The sequence below is a fragment of the Notamacropus eugenii genome, chromosome X (assembly GCF_028372415.1).
Source record: "Notamacropus eugenii isolate mMacEug1 chromosome X, mMacEug1.pri_v2, whole genome shotgun sequence".
Lineage (NCBI taxonomy): Eukaryota > Metazoa > Chordata > Mammalia > Diprotodontia > Macropodidae > Notamacropus > Notamacropus eugenii.
Genome location: NC_092879.1, coordinates 93951086 through 93971198, shown reverse-complemented (window position 1 = coordinate 93971198; position 20113 = coordinate 93951086).

The following is a 20113-nucleotide window of genomic DNA, read 5'->3' as shown; positions in this document are numbered from 1 at the left end:
GTTTTTTTCTTTTAGGGCACAAGGTACTAATGTTGCCACTGCGGCCCCTCCTCTCCATTCTTGCTGCCACCATCTTAGTATAAGCCCGGGATACCACCTACTTGCCTGCTCTATTATAATAGCTTCCTACCCCTGCATCCTGCCACTTCTAGGAATGAATTGTCTTTGTGTACCCAACTAGGCACAAGGTCAGAGATTTAGAGCTGAAAGGGACCTTGGATGTCAGCTAGTCCATCCTTCTCATTTTACAAAGGAGGAAACTGAGGCTCAGAGAAAAATGTCTGGCTCAAGGTCCCCTGACTACAAATCCAGGATTCATCTCACTACACCATAGTGACTCAGTGTCACTCCTCTGCTCACAAGTCTGCAGTGACTCCCTCCAGCATTGGTAGGACACTTGAAGGTTTGCAAAGTGGTTTCCATTTGTTAACTCATCTGGCCCTCACAACAGCCTGGTGATGTAGGTGCTAGTGTTATCCCCTTTTCCTGAAGCTGAGAGATGGTAAATGATTTACCCAGGCTCATACAGCCAGGGAGTTTAAGGAAGGACTTTATGTCATCTTCCTGACTCCAAATGTGACACCTGACACTGTGCCAATTAGCCACCCCACCCAGCCTAAGTTCTTCCTTCTATTCCATTGCAGGCTCAATTCACTCAGTTCCATGGTGTCAGTCCAGAATGGGGGTGGGGAAGCTGTGGCCTCAAAGCCACATGTGGCCCCCTAGGTCCTCAAGTGTGACCCTTGAACTGAATGCAAACTTCGCAGAACAAATCCTCTTCATAAAGAGATTTCTTCTGTAAAAGTTGGACTCAGTCAAAAGACCACATCCAAAGACCTAGAGGGCCACATGTCTTTTTGGTAGTAATAATATCTGTGATTTTTTTTTCCCCAAGTGTTTGTTATCCTTCAGTTTTTCCAGTGACCTTGAGAAGTTATTCCTTTAATATCCTCAGAATCTGTGTGTTTGATCTAGTCCAGACAGTCTTTCTACCTTTTATTTCTTTAGTGACATTCCTACTTCCTCTGCAGCACATTAAGGACTGTGAAATAATAGTTGTAATATGAGAACTCCACCAGCATTAATGAAGAAGAGATTTGGTACTGGTATTTTGACAGATTTTTTCCACTTTTTGTCCACTCATTATTCCATTTATAGTTTCACTCTGACATGTTCTTAGGATTTGTTTAAGTGAATCTTTTGTCAAGATTTTGTTTAAAAATTTTGTTAAAAATTGTTTGTCCCCAGACAGAGAACACAGGGTGAATTGAATAAGAAGGGATGATACATAAAAAATAAAATTGAGGGGTGAGAGATGAATATATTGGGAGGAGAAAAGGAGAAATGGAATGGGGTAAATTATCTCTCATAAAAGAGGCAAGAAAAAGCTTCTTCAGTGGAGGAGAAAAGGGAGTATGTGAGAGGGAAAAGGGAAGCCTACTCTGTTCACATTTGGCTTGAGGGAATGACATGCTCAGTCAGTTTGGTATGAAAGTATATCTTGCATTAAAGAAGGGTGGGGGAGAAGGGGACAAGTGGCGTGGGGGATAATAGAAGGGAGGGCAAATGGGAGAAGGGAGTAATTAGAAGTAAACACTCTTGGGGAGGGACAAGGTCAAAAGAGAGAATAGAATAAATGGGGGCAGGATAGGATGGAGGGAAATACAGTTAGTCTTATACAACATGACTATTATGGAAGTCTTTTGCATAACTACACTTATACAGCCTATATTGAATTGCCTGCCTTCTCAGTGGAGATGGGTGGGGAGGGAGAAAAGGAGAGAAGTTGGAATTCAAAGTATTAGGAATGAATGTTGAGAATTGTTTTTGCATACAACTGGGAAATAAGAAATCCAGGTAATGGGGTATAGAACTCTATCTTGCCCTACAGGACAAAAGAGAAGATGGGGTTAAGGGAAGGGAGGGATGTTAGAAGGGAGGGCAGATTGATGATAGGGGTAATTAGAATGCTTGGCATTTTGGGGTGGGGGAGGGGAGAAATGGGGAGAAAATTTGGAACCCAAAATTTTGTGGAAATGAATGTTGAAAACTAAAAATAAATAAATAAACATTAAAAAAAAAATTGTTTGTCCCTTGACTGCTTCTTGGTGCTTTGTGAAGTGATGATGCTCATACTCTTCTGCCATTCTGCTCTATGAGATTTTATAAATGTAAATACATGTATACAGATGTGTAGATATTCTAAACCAGACAGTCTATTGCTGATTTGGGGGCTTTGATGTTCTCTTTGGTGTAACAATTGATTTAAATCAGTTAAAATTCATTAGGAAATAATGATAGTGAGGGTCTATATTTATTCTTTTATCCACTTCCCATATATTTCATGCTTAGTTTACTTAAAAGTCAAGTTGGAGTTGGCTTTTTGTGTACTATTTTTTTCTCTTTATATCTGTTCTTATTTGATACTGATTTTGATCCTGCCCTAATGTCACAGGTCTGACTTTATAAAGATATCTGATTCAGAAATGACTCCCACATTAATGATGATAAGAAGTAGCCAATTTCATTTGTTGTTGTTAACGACATTATTAAGCACTCATCTTGTCTGGCATCTTCCAAATCCTCCTCTTGGAGAAAGTATTTATGAAAAAAAATATGTCTGAGGTTTCTACATAAGCTAAAAACTTTTGATCTCTTCTGTTACCAAATTTTGAAACTTATTTTCCAGAATATTTGCCACTGTCCTTCCCTACGTTCACCTTCATATTGAAGACACCAGGCAGTGAAATATATGTTGATTTAATTTGGAAAGCCTCCTCAAGTACTTCCTGGAATCTCTGCACATCGTTCTTTATGGCATCAATTGTATACACATATGTACCGCAATTATCTTCATAGTGGTCTCTTTGCAAATGATTATCATGAGCACTGAAATATCAGATGACCAAGTATTCTGTGAAATTATGTTTCCTAATTTTGACCTTTGGACATATTATAAAATCACCTGTACCAATATCTTTGTTTTCCTCTTCAAGGAGAACCTGCAAGGCATCCTTCTTCTTAACTGAAATGTTCTTTTTTCTTCTGTTTTCATTTACAGCAAGAATGTAAAGATTGATAGGATTCTGTTCCTCTAGTAGTATTTCAAAAGAAATTTAATAAAGGTAAATAAGTCCCCCGAGCTTTAAAAATGTAACTGATGACTCATTGTTTACATACTTCAAGAAGGAGGAAAGACTATTGTCTCTTAGAAGTCCAATTTTGTCTGAAGGTCAAGAGAGAATATCTATGGTCTGATCCCATGAAGGGAATCAAATCCTAGAGGAAAGAAGAAGGGAAAGTGAAAAAGTGAATGATTATTTCTTTAAGTTGGGATACATTGGGTGATTGTCATTGAAACAAAAAGGGAAGAAGAAGAGGTGAGGAGCTTTATAGAACCATGCTTTTATCCTGAATTAGTGCGGGAAGTATAAAATGTAGAATCAAGTTATCTGGGTATGGGAAAGGCAGAAGAGAGAGTGTTGTTATGAAAGAGGAGAGATTGAGATCAGAGTACTTTTTTTATTTTTTTTATATGAGAAATGAACTAAGCATGCTTTTTTAATTTATTTATTTAAGTTTTCAACATTCATTTCCACAAAATTTTGGGTTCCAAATTTTCTCCCCATTTCTCCCCTCCCCCACCCCCAAACACCAAGCATTCTAATTACCCCTATCATCAATCTGCCCTCCCTTCTAACATCCCTCCCTTCCCTTAACCCCATCTTCTCTTTTGTCCTGTAGGGCAAGATAGAGTTCTATACTCCATTACCTGGATTTCTTATTTCCTAGTTGTATGCAAGAACAATACTCAACAGTTGTTCCTAAAACTTTGAGTTCCAACTTCTCTTCATCCCTCCCTCCCCACCCATCCCCTTTGGGAAGGCAAGCAATTCAATATAGGCCATATTTGTGCAGTTTTGCAAATGACTTCCGTAATAGTCATGTTGTGTAAGACTAACTATATTTGCCTCCATCCTATCCTGCCCCCCATTTCTTCTATTCTCTCTTTTGATCCTGTCCCTCCCCAAGTGTTGACTTCTAATTGCTCCCTCCTCCCACTGCCCTCCCTTCCATCATCCCTCCCACCCTGCTTATCCCCTTCTCCCCCACTTTCCTGTATTTTAAGATAGGCTTTCATACGAAAATGAATGTGCATTTTATTCCTTCCTTTAGTCAAATCTGATGACAGTAATCTTCATGGTTTTTTCTCTCACCTCCTCCCTTTTTCCCTCCACTGGAAAGTCTTTTACTTGCCTCTTTTATGAGAGATAATTTGCCCCATTCCATTTCTCCCTTTCTCCTCCCAATATATTTCTCTCTCACTGCTTAATTTCATTTTTTTAGAGATATGATCCCATCCTATTCAATGCACTCTGTGCTCTCGAGATCAGAGTATTTTCAATAAAATGAGTGTCATATACCACAGGCAATATCCAAGGATCTGAGTCTTGGCTTAGCAGAGGATGGGAGATGGGACATCTATGGTGGTTAGTGGAGCCAACTATCAGAATGTTTCAAGCAAAAACAAAAGTTTAAGTTATTCAGGGTAGATTTTTAAAAATATAATAAAGCAGGAGTTAATAGAAAAGTAAACTTTAAAATTATGATTGTATATTAATGGACTAAACCTAATCATTAAATGAGAGTTACAAGAAATCATCAGGGGAAAAAGAACCCCCAAATTCGCTACCCACAAGATATATAATTAAAACACAGACACATAGGGAATTAAAATGAGTGTCTAGAATAAAACGCCTGATGTTTCAGATGAGAAAAAAAAAGGAAGGATTGCAATTATGACTTCAGAGAAGGTGAGAATAAAAATGCTAGCAAGTGAGACAGTGAAATTAAACTGTGCTTAAAGAAGACACAGATAATGAAATGATAACAGCATTGTATATATACATATATATATATATATATATACATGCATATGTCTAAAAGAAAAAAACTAAAATGCTAAAAGATGTATGGAATAAGACAATAATGGTAGTTCATTTGAATAGTCCTCTTTCAGGATTTGACAAATATAGGACATTAAGGAAAATAGAGCTCATAACATAATACTGTAGATGTGGTATCCCTATTATGATTTCTGAATGAAAAATTTAAAAATAATACATAATTTTTATGATCATAAGATACTTTTAGAAAAGTGATCATGCGTTAGTACATAAGGAATAATAAGTAAGGAAAGGCAGAAATATCAAATATATCTTTTAACGTAATTTAACATAACTAAATTATAAATTTCACTGAGGAAAAAAAAACCACCACGACTATCTAGGATTATTTGGTGGGAGATGCAAGACAGTGGGGTACAGTTAATAGAGAACTAGCCTCAAAGTCCAAAAGATCTTAATTCAAATCTGCTTCTGAAATACAAATCATTCAACCTCCTAGTGTTCCCCAGTGTCTAGGAAACTATAGGTTGTAGAGAAGTTACACTGAGAAAGAAAGTTTTTCCTTGGCTGCAATGTATAAAAAATTATGGGCTTCAACCAAGACAGTACATAAAGGAAAATTTATCATAGGATCATAGGAATTAAAGTGAGTGCCAGGAATAAAATTTCTTGTGCTTCATCTGAATCCAAAAAAGCAGGAATTGCACTTACATAGAAAATTTATCAGAGGATCTTATGATCCATGATCTATGATCCCATGATGCTAAAATAAATTTTCTACTATGGGCTTCTTCAGCTACAGCTCATAAATTTCTGCACACTGTCTCACTATTACGATTCTCTGTAATGTCCCCAAACAATACACAACAAAGGAAAAAAGAGAAAATTGATGAACTGAGCACATAATTTAAAAAGTAGAAAATCAACAAATTAATAATCCCTAAACAAGCACCAGGGAAGAAATGTTTAAATTCAAAGGAGAGATAAACAAATTTAAAAACAAAAGGACTACTGACCTAATAAACAGAGCAACTAATTCAATTGATTAACTATTTGTATTTTGATTTTTTTAAAGAGTGAATAAAATCAAATTACCAAAATAAAAAATGAAACAGGAATTCAAAATGAATGCAGAGAAAATAAAGAAAATTATCAGGAATTACTATACACAATTATAAGCCAACAAAACTGAAAAATTAAATGAAATGTGTCAATATTTCTTTTTACATGTATAACAGATTAACAAAATAGAAATAGAAAGTGTATGGAGGGACTAAACAACCTAATTTCAGAAAAATATATCGAGCAAGCCATAAATAAACCCCTGGTCCAGAAGTTTTTACAAGTAAATTGCTTTAAACAAATAATCCTTAGGCTATATAAATTTTTCTCAAAAAATGAGCAAGAAGACATCTTGTCACACTCTTTCTATGAAGGTGAGATGAAACAAAGAAGAACTATAGAACAGTACCAAAAAGGTTTATAGATGTTAACATATTTTTAAATGACAATAGCTAGCATTTACATAGAACTTTAAGGCTGCAAAATGCTTTACAAATATTATCTCATTCAAACCTTAAAACAACTCTGTAAGGTTACCCAGTACTCTTATTACCCCTATTTTACAGATGAGGAAACAAAGGCAGACAGAGATTAAATGACTCACCCAGAGTCACAAAGCTAATAAGTGTCTGAAGCTATACTTAGATTCGGCTCTCCTCAGTTCAGGTCCAGTACGACATCCGCTGTGCCTTCCAGCCGCCTCTGATATTAGCAGAGAGGCTGTATCAACACGTACAACAAATGAATTCCTTTTGATTATGGTGAACCTATACCAGAAATTCAAAGAGGATTCAACATTAGGGGAAATGTTAGTATAATTAATCATCTCAACAATAATGACAATAAAAATTGTATAATTATATTATTGATGCAGAAAAAGGCCTCAACAAATAAATTGCCCATTTATGTTAAAAACCACCACAGGACAGAGGAATGCAAAGATCTTTCAGCCAATCAACAAGCACTTATTAAATGCTTATTATGGGCCAGACCCTGTGCGGGCACTTTCCTTAATATGATTAGAAGTATTTTTAGAAGAATTTTTAGACACAGCCTTTGTCCACATGGACTTGGACCTTGGATGTCCATCCTTCCCTGCTTTCTGTGGGGAATCCATATTCAATCCTTTAAAACTCATCTCAAATGCCACCTCGAGGATCCATGAAGCTTCTCTTTTACCAGTTGAGAGTGGATCCTTTCCTCTTCCAGCCTCATAAAATAGTTTGTCCTGTATCTCTCTGGTGCACTGATCAGGGACAATTTTGTGTTTTTATTATCTGTGTAACTAGTGCTGAAGTAATTGCCTCTTCCCTTACCTCTGACTAGCTGGGGTCTGTATAAGATGACAAGTGGAACCAGCTACTAGGGAAAGGTTAAAGAAGGCAGAGAGGAGAAGGGGTTGTGGGGACAGATGTGGTAAATAGGAAAGAAGAGAACTGAGGGATTAGAGAGAAGGGAAAGGTACTTCCATAGTAACTGTCTTGAGAATCTGGGTGGACTCACTGGAAGCTCCCCACATCAATAAAATCACATACCTGAACAAATATATATCTATGTATAGTTTAATGCATATGTATGTGTAGGCATAAGTGCATACGTATGTGTATGTCTGTATCTATCTCTCTGTAGCACCTATTTCATAGGGCTGTGTGGGGAATCACATGAGATCAGTAATGTACATAAACCTTGCAGGTTACAGGAGTATCAATTGTTTCCACCATTATTGACTCCAGAATAGAGAATGCTGTGGGTGCAAAGACAAAATAAATACCCACCCCTAAAATCTCCACCTCATTTAATGGCATTTTTCTTCCTTTGGGAGACTGGTTGATGGGTATGTGTTGCATGGGGGGATCTAATAACCCCTCAACTCTCTGACAAAATTCCCCCATGAACAGTTAGTTGCTCAGTATGATGTCAAAGGGACTCAGGCAAACTGACTTATTTGATTGGGGTCAAGAGACCCTCTTCCCGTTGTCTCCCCATGACAGCTGCATTGCTCTCCTGCAAAGTTCCAAAGAGGAGAGTAGATAAGAGTTTAGCTTAAATAGTAGTGACTTTAACTGGTTCTGGGCCTTTTTTCCCATGAGGGCTACCTCTTTGATACTTGCCACACGGTATTCTTAACACCTTTTTTTTTATTTTTTTTATTTTTTAATGTTTAACAATCACTGCCATACAATTGAGATTTTATCCCCCCCACACCTACCCCCCACTACCCCCCTCCCTTCTCACAACTGCATACAATTCTGTATAGGTTCTACATATACTTTCCTATTGAGTGTATTTTCACTATAGTCATGCTATGTAGTCAGACTAAAATAAATGGAAGAAATCATATAACAAATCAAAACATGATACACAAAAACATACACACACACAAACATGATCTGCTACATTCTGCGAATGACTTCCATATTTCTTTCTCTGAGTTTGGAGGGCATTTTGCCTTAGAAAACCACCACTGGGATTTTTTTTTTAAGAAGTTCTTGCGTTATTACGAAATTCCAAGTCTACCAGAAAAAACTCTCGCACATTATGGTCGTTGCTGTGCACAAAGTTCTCCTGGTTCTGCTCCTTTCACTCAGCATCAGGTCATATAAGTCCTTCCAGGCCTCTCTGAAGTCTTCTTGTTCATCATTTTTTATGGCACAATAGTACTCCATTACATTCATATACCATAATTTATTCAGCCATTCCCCAATTGATGGACATCCCCTTGACTTCCAGTTTTTGGCAACTACAAAGAGAGCTGCTATAAATATTTTTGTACATGTGGGACCCTTTCCCATTTTTATGATCTCTTGGGGATACAGTCCTAGTAGCGATATTGCTGGGTCAAAGGGTATGCACATTTATTCTTAACACCTTTGACAGAAGGAATGGAGTGAAGAGATATACACATGTTTACACACAAAGAGAATGCCATTAATGGCAAACCTGCTTTTAAAATGATTAACAGAAAATTGTTGCTCAAATAATGAACCATTTATCTGCAAATGCAGCACTCATCAACAATTCCATAGCCAGGGTAGAACAACTGAGCCAAATTTGGAAGGGACCAGGCAGCATCATCAACCATCCTGCCAGTCCTCTCCACTCCCTCCCCTCCTCCTAGCTCTTCAGCAGCATCCTGGGGTATATTTCCTCCCTCTCCCTGGTGGCCACATCCCAGCTGAGCTCCATCCCCAATCATGATTCCCCCCCACTATCTTGCTCTGGGACAAAAATCATTCTTCATTATGGTTCTCCTCATCAAGCAACATCAAGAGAATATTTCCTAGGTATTCGCTGTTTGATGACAATATCACCACCATGTTTTATGCATAGAACGAAATGTGCATCTATCCAAGACTTGAACAAAGCAATCTAACGCCTTTCATTCCACAGCTAATAAGAAACAAGAATGGCTACATTTCAGCAAGGTCAAAAACAACTCTTGGGTGTTATTTGGAGGCAGATGATAAGCAAAAATGGATTAGCAGCAAACCTGCTAAAAACCGAGGAAATTCACCGGTGCTTTAGGACTGATGATCACACATTCCAGCAATTCTACTTTGCTTCCTTCTTCTGTTCAATAAAAATTGCCTCTGTATCATGATGAACTTCATGCTTGCCAGAGAGAAGTCGCAGTTACAATAAGGAGTGCCTTACATCCATTTGGCTAGACTTCCAGCATTGAGACTAAATGTGAGAAAATCTCCTTAAGTTTACCTGAGCTCTTTCTGCCATCAGGAGGTGTGCAGGAAGGGACTCTATATGCTCCACAGCCCCTACAGGCTAGTCCCAAGGCAAAAAAGTTACACGCTGGCCTGTAAGAGACAAAATGAGCTGCTTGGGCCAGCAGGTGGCAAAATTGTGAAGTAGACAGTCTATCTTTCCAGACTTCATTATCCCCTTTTTTTGCATCTGTGAATTCTAAATTGGCTAAGTGATGAACTATCTGGGGAGGAAACAGAACAATGGGAAGTAAACAAGAGACCACAGGGAGAGAAGAAGAGATCACATTAAGACAAGGAAGGCAGGAGAGGAAGGAGCCTAGAAGATCAGAGGAGGAGGAGAGAAACGTATAAGTGAGTTCAGATCACAAGGAATGAGAAGGAAGGCTGGGACCTTAGAGGCTATGTGACTCAGGAGATCAGGTCAGGAAGGTGTTTGTGAGTGGGGGCCCATCACACTGCCTGGAGAACCCAAATGGGAAGGACTTTCTCAGACATGTGAGGGAACTAGGAGAGAATGACTATAGCATGAAATGTACTTGGAAGAATGGAGGCAAATCAGGTTCTGCTACTTAAATCAGGGATGAATTAGAGAGAGAAATGAGGCATAAATTAGTGTGAAAAACACAGTGCATGAGGGAAGGGCCACAAAGATCCAGAACGAAGGACACAAGGAAAGCACCTCTTTAGCCCAACAAAGCAGAACTTGTTCACTTGTGCTACGTACCTGGGATTTGTTTGCCTACAAAGATCTGGCCCAAGATTTCTCACAATGTAGTTAAGTAACGGGTCAGGTTTGGTTTTGTTTGAATCCAAAATGGTTGTTTAAAGGCCCAATGATGACTCACCAGAAAGAAAGGTTTCTAAGGAGAACTAAGAGTCAGGGCCTACAGCCAAGGAGCAGAAGCCCTCTTCTTCTTCCCCCTCCCACTGAAGCTCTTAGGTGGTTGCAGTGAAAGGGATGAGTTCATAAGCTTCTTGTTTGCCCCCCCTTCATCTCAGCACCCCCTCAACCCACTGACCCATGACATTTCAAGGAAGTGGGAAAAAGAAGTAAAAGTGAACAAAAGTGTGTTGCTTTGAGAATTTAAGGAAATCTCTTCCAGTGCTGTAAAGCCACTATTACAAAGTGATGTCAAACTCAAATAGAAATGGGTCCCTGAAAGCCCTGTGTTGACTCAGAAAACCACAAATTGACATTATCTGGGTTCTGTTGCATTGTTATTTATTTTGTAAACTATTTCCCCATTACACTGTAATCTGCTTCCTACATCACTTGGGCATTTTCCATCCAGCAGATTGCCAAGGGCCTCTAATATGACACCTGGGCTTTAGAGAATGAGACAAGACTGCCATCTGAGACCCATCACTGCCATGGTACACACTCCCCAGGTTTCCATCTGAGAAGCACCATTTCTGCCTCCACTACATTCTCATCTCCATCCCTTCCTCTCTATTTGTGAGGCTCCCGCCTTTATTGAGGCCCTCATCATCTCTCATCTAGACTATTACAAGAGCCTCCTAAGTGACATTTGCTTCAAGTATCACCCCTCTCCAATCCAGCCTTTAGATGGCTGCCAAATGAGTTTCCTTAGACAGAGGTCTGGCCATGTCACTTTCTCAGTCAATAAACTCTATTGGTTCTCTATTACAGATGAAACAGAAACTCCTGTTTAGCATTTAAAGCCCTTCCCAACATCGCCTAGTTTTCCAAGTTCCTTCCTGAACGCTATAGTCGAGGCCAACTGGTCTTCTCCATATTTCTTATGACACTTCATTTTTCATCTCCATACTTTCAAATTCATTCATTCATTCATTCGTTCATGTCTGACTCTTTATGACCGTATTTGGGATTTTCTTGGCAAAGATACTGGAGTGGCTTGCCATTTTCTTCTCCAGTTCATTTTACAGAAGAGGAAACTGAGGCCAACAGGGTGAAATAACTTACCCAGGGTCACATGGGCACAGAGGGAATGTTTAATAAGGTGGAAAGAGCAGAAGGTGACACTTCAGCTGAAATTTGAAGGAAGCCAGTGAAACTAGGAGTCAGAGATGATAATAGAAATAATAGCATCCCTGTAGTGCTTTAAGGTTCGCAAAGTTCTCTAAACGGATCTGATGCGATCCTCGCAAACAACCCTGAGAAGCAGATGGGATTATTATCTTCATTTTACAGATGTGGAAAGTGAAGCAGGCAGAATTGAAATGGGTTGCCTGGAGTCACAAAGCAAATGAGTGTCTAAGGGTGTGCATGAATTCAAGTCTTTCAGACCTAAAGCTCAATGTTCTACCCATTGCACCATCTAGTTGAGGAAAAAAAGAGTTCCAGGGATGGGGGATGGTCAGTGCAAATGGATAGGAGCCAAGAGCTGGAGTATCTTGTCTGTGTCTCTGAATGGCAGAGTATGTGGAGAGGAGTAAGGTGTAAGAAAATTGCAAAGTGAGAAGAGAGGCAGGTTTCAAAAAGGTTTGAACACCAAAGAGGTTTTAGAGGCTGCTGGAGTTTGTTCAAATAGGGGAGTGATATGGTCAGCCCTACATTTTAGGAAGATCAGATTGATGGCTGAGTGGAAGATAGATTGGAGCAGCATGGGAGGCAGGGAGGCTAAGCAGTAGGCTACTGCAACAATCCAGGGGGCCGGGGAGGAGGGCCTGTACCAAGGTAGTGGCCATGTCTGAGGAGAGAAGGGAGTGGATCTGAGAAATGTTAAAAATGTAGAAATGCCAGGACTTGACAGCTGACTGACAACAGGCAGTGAGAAAGAGTGCAGAATTGAGGATGACCTCAAGGATGTGAACCTGTGAGACTGGGAGGACGATGGTGCCTTAGATCATCGTAGGGAAATTAGGAAGAGGGGGCAGTTGGCAGTGGGGAAGATTATGATTTCAGTTCTGGACATGTTGAGTTTAAGATATCTATGGGACAGCTGGTTTGAGATGTGAGTCTAGAGGTTAGCAAAGAGCTTAGGTTTGGACAAATAGATCAGTAAATCATCCACACAGAGTTATTAAATGAAAGCCCCAGAGCTGATGAGGTCATCCAGTGAAATAACATAGAGGAGTACTAAAAGAGGACCCAGGAGAGAACCCTGGGGGATCCCTACAGTCAAATGATGGCAAAGATAGCAGGGATGGGGAACCTGTGGCCTCGAGGCCACATGTGGTCCTCTAGGTCCTCAAATGCGGCCCTTTGACTGAATCCAAACTTCACAGAACAAATCCCCTTCAGGAAAAGATCTGTTCTGTAAAACTTAGACTCAGTCAAAAGGCCACACCCGAGGACATAGACAGGCACATGTGACCTCGAGGTCACAAGTTTCCCTCCCTTAGTCTAGAGAAAAAAGAGTGTCAAGAAGGCAGTGGCGATCCTTGGTGTTAAAGGCTTTGAAAAGGTCAAGAAGGATGAGGACTGAGAAGTGGCCAATAGATTTGGTAAGTAAGAGCATTGATAAATTGAAGAGAGAAGTCTCTGATGAATGATGTGGTTGGAAGCCAGACTGTAGAGTTAAAAGAGTGTAAGACCAAAGGAAGTGAAATAATGTACTGTAGATGGCCTTAAGGAGTCTGGCCAGAAAAGGGAGGAGAGATCAGTTTCCATAGATTCAGTGATCATTTCTATGGTGAAAATTTTCAAATCTATTCATCAAGCCCTTAACCTCTTTGCTGATCTGCAGGCTCACGTCAACCTGCCTATTAAGCATCTCAAATTCGATTTCCCAGAGACTTTTTAACCCAACATGTCTAAAATTAAGCTCATTATCTTCCCCCACCCCTGACCCTGCACCACAACCCTCCTGTCTTCCTAACTTCCTGATTACTGTTGAGGGACCCAGCATCTTCCCAGTCAACCAGGCTCCCAGCCTGGCTGTTTGTCTTGAATCCTCACTTTCTCCCTCACCTCCCATATCCAATCTAGTGGTAAGGCCTGTCAGATTCACCTTCTGAATGTCTCTCATATTTTCCCCTCTCAAGGTCAGCACTCTAATACAAAACCTCACCACTCCTCACTCCTGGACTGCTGCAGTAGTCTGCTAGTTGGTCTGCAGGCCACAAACCTCCCCACCCCCATCCATCCTCCATTCTGCCAGTGAGGTCGTCTTCCTAAAGTTCAGGCCCAACCTTGTCATTCACCCAACTCGGTTAATCCAGGGACTTCCTAACACCCCCAGGATCAAATACACAGCCCTTATTTGGCATTCAAAATCCTTGAAAACTTGTCCTTCCCATTTTCTTATATACATCTCCCCCCTACATCCTCTTTAGTCAGTGACACCAACCTCCCTGAACAGGACACTTCATTTTTCCATTTTAGGCATTTCTGCTAGCTGTTCCCATGCCTGGACTGCTATCCCTCCTCATATCTGCCTGCTGGCTTCCCCAATTTCCTTCAAATTCCTGCTAAAATCTCACCTTCCACAGGAAGCCTTTCCCAATCCTCACTCATTCTAATACTTTCCCCCTATTATTATTTATACATACACACATACATATATGTATACACACATATGTGTATGTATATATGTGTATATACATATATGCACATAACACACACATATGTATATATACACATATGTTGTTTATATGTTACCTCCCGAATTAGGTTATAACCTCCCAGAGAACAAGGACTGTCTTTTGCCTTTCTTTGACTCCCTAGAGCTTAGCATAGTGCCTGACCCATATTAGACCTTTAATAAATATTTATTAGCTGACTGACTGACTAGCTAATTGGTATTTTGAGGATGCGAGACACACAGTCTTGTTGCTAGGTAGCAGGGAAGCACCCAGGAGCCAGGGAGCAATTGAACATTCGGAAGAGTGTAGAGATTCTGGAGGAGACTGGCTAGAACAGGATCACTTGGACATGTTTTCATAAGGAATATGGTTATCTCTCCATAAGAGACAGGGGTGAAGGAGAAGAGGCTAGCAGAAGACATCTGAGTATTGGAATTGAGGAGCAGGGAAGAAAAGGGAGTGATGGTGGGAGAGGGAGGGCCTAGAAGTGGCAACAGGACAAGGAGTAATCCAGCTCCTCCACTATTACCAGTGAGTATGAATGACAGCACCACCAGTAATGGAAAAAGTGGCTGGTTAAATTGTGTCATCAGGAGGGAGCTAGGTGTCAGTGAATGTACAAAGGTGTTATTTGAAAAGAAGGTGGAGGGAGCTAGAAAGGAAAAGGTTTTAGATGAAATCCTGTTTGTTGTCTGTGGAACAGGCATTCCAGAGAGTGCAGTGGAAGGGTAGGGTAGCTTTAGAAGGACTTTGGATTGAGGAAAGTTTGAGGACTTTGGATTGAGAGAGATGAGAATAAGGAAGTGGTCAGTGGAAGGCCAAGAGTAGTGTTGAAATAATGGCAACCAAAGACTCAGAATCACTGGCATGGGGTGGGCATGAGAGGGTAGAACCATGTTAATCATTGAGGAATGAGTTCAGGTACATTCCAGGTTGTCCACAGGAATTCAATTGTTGGAGGGCTGTCAGGGGGAGGAGAGGCAGGACTTGGGGAGCTATAGGAGTACAAGCAGGGCAGGCCTTGTGAAGATGGCTGAAGAGGGCACTCTAGAGAGACTCTAGTCTCCAAGCTGGGTCAAACTTTGAGTTTCAAATTTGGACTCCAACTCCTCTTCTGCCTCCAATATCCTTCTCTCACTTTTACTGCCACCACCCTGGTCATGGGCTTAATCAGCACCTCAAGTCAGCCCCATTCAATACAACGGTATGTCTGATTCCACTAAACAGACTGTCTTCCCGATCTCGAATTCAGTGATTCATAAAAAGGGTGAAAAAGCCTTTGCTTGCTCATTCATCACTGGCAAAATTTTTTTTTGGTAAACAAACTAGCGCTATGAAGCAAAGGTACAGAAAATGTCATACTCTTTGATCTCATCATTCCATTCTTAGGAGTATTATCAGAAACAAACAAAAAAGTTCTCTGGACCAAGCTTTTCATAGGATCACAATTTGTGATCTTAAAAACTGGAAAGTAACTTAAATGTTCAATGGTTGGATGATAGGAAAATAAATTGTGGCATTCCTTCATATATAAATTCCATTGCAATATAATGCTATAATACAATGAAGGCCAGTAAGTATGAGGCATAAAAAGAAATCTGGAAAGACCTTTCAGAAAAAAAAATACAAAGGGAAAAAAGTAGAACCAGGATAACAGCGCTGAGGACCTTGGTCACAGTGATGTTATTTTGGTTCTTTTCTAGAACAACAACCCTGTGATGTAAATGCTACTCCTACTGTCATTCCCATTATATAGATAAGGAAACTGAGGGTTCAGTTCAGAAAGGTTCAGTAACTTGTCCATAGTCACAGAGCTGATGTGTCAGAAATAAGATCTGAATCCAGGTATCTGCTGACTCTTAATCCAGTAGTCTAACCAATTCTCCATGCTGGACGTCACATGGAGGGTGAAAATACCTGAGAGTCCACTGTATACATGTCCAGTTTCTCCTACAGGAATCTAGCTAGGAATGAAAGCTAAAATGCCTACCAAAAGTCTTTTCCCTAAGGAAAGAATAAAAGCCGCTCATAAAACACAGCATGAAAAGTGGAACAGAAGATCAATATTGTATAAAATATTCTTAGAGACTGGTGTAAGAAATCATCACTGTTCCTTCTCATGGACCCCACCTACCACCATGCATGAAGCCCAGCTGCCAAACTGTCAACATCTTGGGCTGTGGCTATCCCTCTTCCCTTCTCTAAACCTTGTTCAAGGCTCAGCCATAGGTCCCTTCCTGCTGCATGCCTCTCCTGCTCCCCCAGGTTGTTAGAACCTGCTCACTTCCCAAGTCATCATCCATTCACCTGCTTCTCAGATTACAGGAAAACACGGGCCTCCTGAGGGCAAGCATTTTCCTTCTTCCTCTGGATAGACCCTTCACCACACCAGGGCCTGTTGCATTGGATTGAATTTCAGGACCTCCAGAAGCTAGGCCTTCTGGGGATGCATGACCATCATTTGCCCTTCACATCAGGAAAATGCAGAAACAAATTCCTAAGGAAAGACCACAGGATCTGGAGTCTACAGATCTGTCTGGGAAGACCAGTTCTACCATTTGGGGACAGTATCTGTTTCCTTATCCAGAAAATGAGAGGCCTTGAATAGCTGCCTTACAGCTTTAATTGGAGGAGCTGACACAATGATCTGGAGTCTGGCCTTGGCACCCTGTGTGGGAATCAGAAAGCTCCAGCTTAGCTCCACCACAGGGAAAGGACAGCCTGTGGGGCAGAGTCAGTGAGGGTTTCACATTGACTTTCAGTCTATGGCGGAGCCAAAGAAAATAGCAAAACCTGTGCCTCTTTTGTTCCGGTTCTATTCGATGAGGCTTCCATTTGACTCAAACTAGGTCAGTTCAAAGTCTGAGCATTTCATTTCCTCTTCCCCAGCAATTAACATAACTTATTAATAAGGCTTGTATTTGAAAAGGGTTTAACAAAATGTCAACTGCATCCCTATTCCATCAAGATAAGGACTATATTTAGCTGGTTCTAATTAAAAATAGCTAAAATGCTGCTTGGTAAGGAAAAGCTGTTCGATCCACATTGCCTTTCAAAAAACTTGGGCATTTTTGCTCCTTTGGCACAACGAATGCCTTGAATTAATAAGGTTTCATTCTGTCTGCAACACACCAACTATGCTATTGATCCTTATAAACATGCCAAACTGGCTGGCCTCCCATGCAGTAAATGTTGGCCACACAAAAGGGCTCTGCTCACTTGTGTTGTTATCTAATGGTATCCTTCCCCAACAATCCGATGGCCTACGGATGCTCTGGTCGTTGGGCAGGATCGAGACTACTGAAATAAGTGGGTAGCACTATGTCAGTTTGATTCATGACCGCTGCCCTGGGCTCACATCTATACAGTGAACAGATAAAAGTGTCAGCCAATCAGAGAGATGAGCTTGGGGGAAAGGAGATCTAGCCCCCTCCTTCCTGTCTCCCAGGGCTGTCAGGAGGGAAGTGATTTGTGTGTTCTAGTCAGAGGTCACAGGGGCTAGCCTTTGTCCTCAACAAGCCCCAATGCATTTAGGGCAGAGGTGACAAAGACATGGATTGTGCCTCATGTTCTTGGCCCTGCCCAAGGAAGGTGACAAGATGGTGTGTGGTAAGTTCTTTCAGTCTTCAAGACACTGATGACCACCGCTGACCCCAGGAAGTGCCTCTGCCTGAGAAAAGCTGTAGCTGGAGGCTTATGAGCAGGAGGATTAGGGAACTGCCCTCCCTGAACTTCTGCCCTGAAGTCTCTGCTAGGTCAGATTGGTGATGATGGAAAGGTCTGTGTTTGTCCCTCCCACTGTGGCATACCTGGAGGAGCTCAGGTCCACCCCCCCCCCCCCCCCAGCCGAGTGTGCTGTGTGCCAGGAAAAGGAAACAGATCTTGGAAGTCCCTCTCACCCTCATCTCTCTTGCAAGAGGGTGTTTATGGGTAGCATTTGGGCGCCAGGAAATGGGCACCTTTGCCCCACTTCATGCCCAAGTGGCTCTGAGCTAACCCTTGGAATGTTCCGCTGCCCTTCCCCCTCCCCAGATCGGGGGATGGCACAGGGTGAAACCTCAGAAGAATACCCCCTATCAGACGAGTGGAGTCCTGACCACGCAACCCATGAGGTTCTCTAGAGCTGAAGGAAAGGGATGTGGTTCAGCCCCACTTCTCATTCACAGGAACACAGACACTATTGGGATGTGCTGCAGGGCTCAGGACTGGGGAGATCGAGGCAGCAGCAGCAGCAGCAGCAACGACATCAATACCAATAACGACCACAATAATACAATAATGACGGCAATAACAACAACTCAAACAATAACAACAATAAGAATAACGTTCAGAAGCTCTGGCCCCTTCCCAGTTACCGGAAAAGTAACTCTTGAAATTTTGCTCAGTGTTTGGGTAGTTGGAGGGATTACACACACACATACACAAACACACATACACAAACACACGCACGCACGCACACTCACACACAGACACACACATACACACACGCGCACACACACACACAGACACACACATACACACACGCACACACACACGCACGCACACTCACACACACACATACACACACGTGCACACACACGCATGCACACACACTCACACACAGACACACACACGCACACACATGCACGCACGCACGCACACTCACACACAGACACAGACACACACAGACACACACGTGCACACACACGCACACACACATGGACAGAGCATACAAGGTGAGTTGAACAGGAAGGGATGATATTTAAAAAATAAAATTAAGGGCTGAGAGAGGAATAGATTGGGAGGAGAAAGGGAGAAATGGAATGGGGCAAATTATCTCTCATAAAAGAGGCAAATAAATGACTTGTCAGTGGAAGGAAAAAGGGGGGAGGTGAGAGAAAAAACATGAAGCTTACTCTCATCACATTTGAGTAAGGAAGGAATAAAATGCACACTCATTTTGGTATGAAAACCTATCTTACAATACAGGAAAGTGGGGGAGAAGGGGATAAGCAGGGTGGGGGGGAATAATGGAAGGGAGCACAAATGGAGGAGGGAGTAATTAGAAGTAAACACTTTTGGGGAGGGGCAAGGTCAAAAGAGAGAATAGAATAAATGGGGGGGCAGGATAGGATGGAGGGAAACAGTCTTTCACAACATGACTCTTATGGAAGTGTTTTGCATTCCTACCCAAGTATAACCTATACTGAAGTGCTTGCCTTCTCAGTGGGGATGAGTGGGGAGGGAGGAAGACAGAGACGTTGGAACTCAAAGTTTTAAAAACGAATGTTGAGGATTGTTTTGCATGCAGCCTAGAAATAAGGCACGCAGGCAACAGAAATCAATCTTGCCTTACAAGAAGGTAGATGGTAGAGGGGATAGGGATAAGAGAGACAAGAGTTGTAATAGAGGGGAGGGCAGATTGGGGGAAGGGCAAATCAGAATGCTGTCTTGGGATGTGCAGAGGGGAGAGATGGGGAGAAAATATGGAACTCAAAATCTTGTAGAAGTGAATGTTAAAAACTAAAAATAAATAAATTTATAAAAAAGGAATCATCAACCCCTTTTTACAGATGAGCAAACTGAGGCTGTGAGAGGGGAAGTGACATGCTTTCCCATGATCCTTTGGTTAACAAGTATCAGAGGTAGGATTTGAAGCTGGGTAAAAGTTTTTTTGTTATATTTGTGAAGAACATAAACTTGGACTCTTAGGAAAGCTGTTTAGGAAACAGGGTGACAGAGTGCCAGGGCCATCCAACTGACGTTCCAGATATTGAGTTGGAAGCAACCTTGCAGGTCATCTAGTCCAACTCTGTCATTTGACAAAGGAGGAAACTGAAGACGAGAGAGAGGAAGAGACTTGTACAAGGTTACCCAGGTAATCAGGGGCACCCTTACAATTAGAAGCCAAGTTCTAAGAGTCCAAATCCAGAG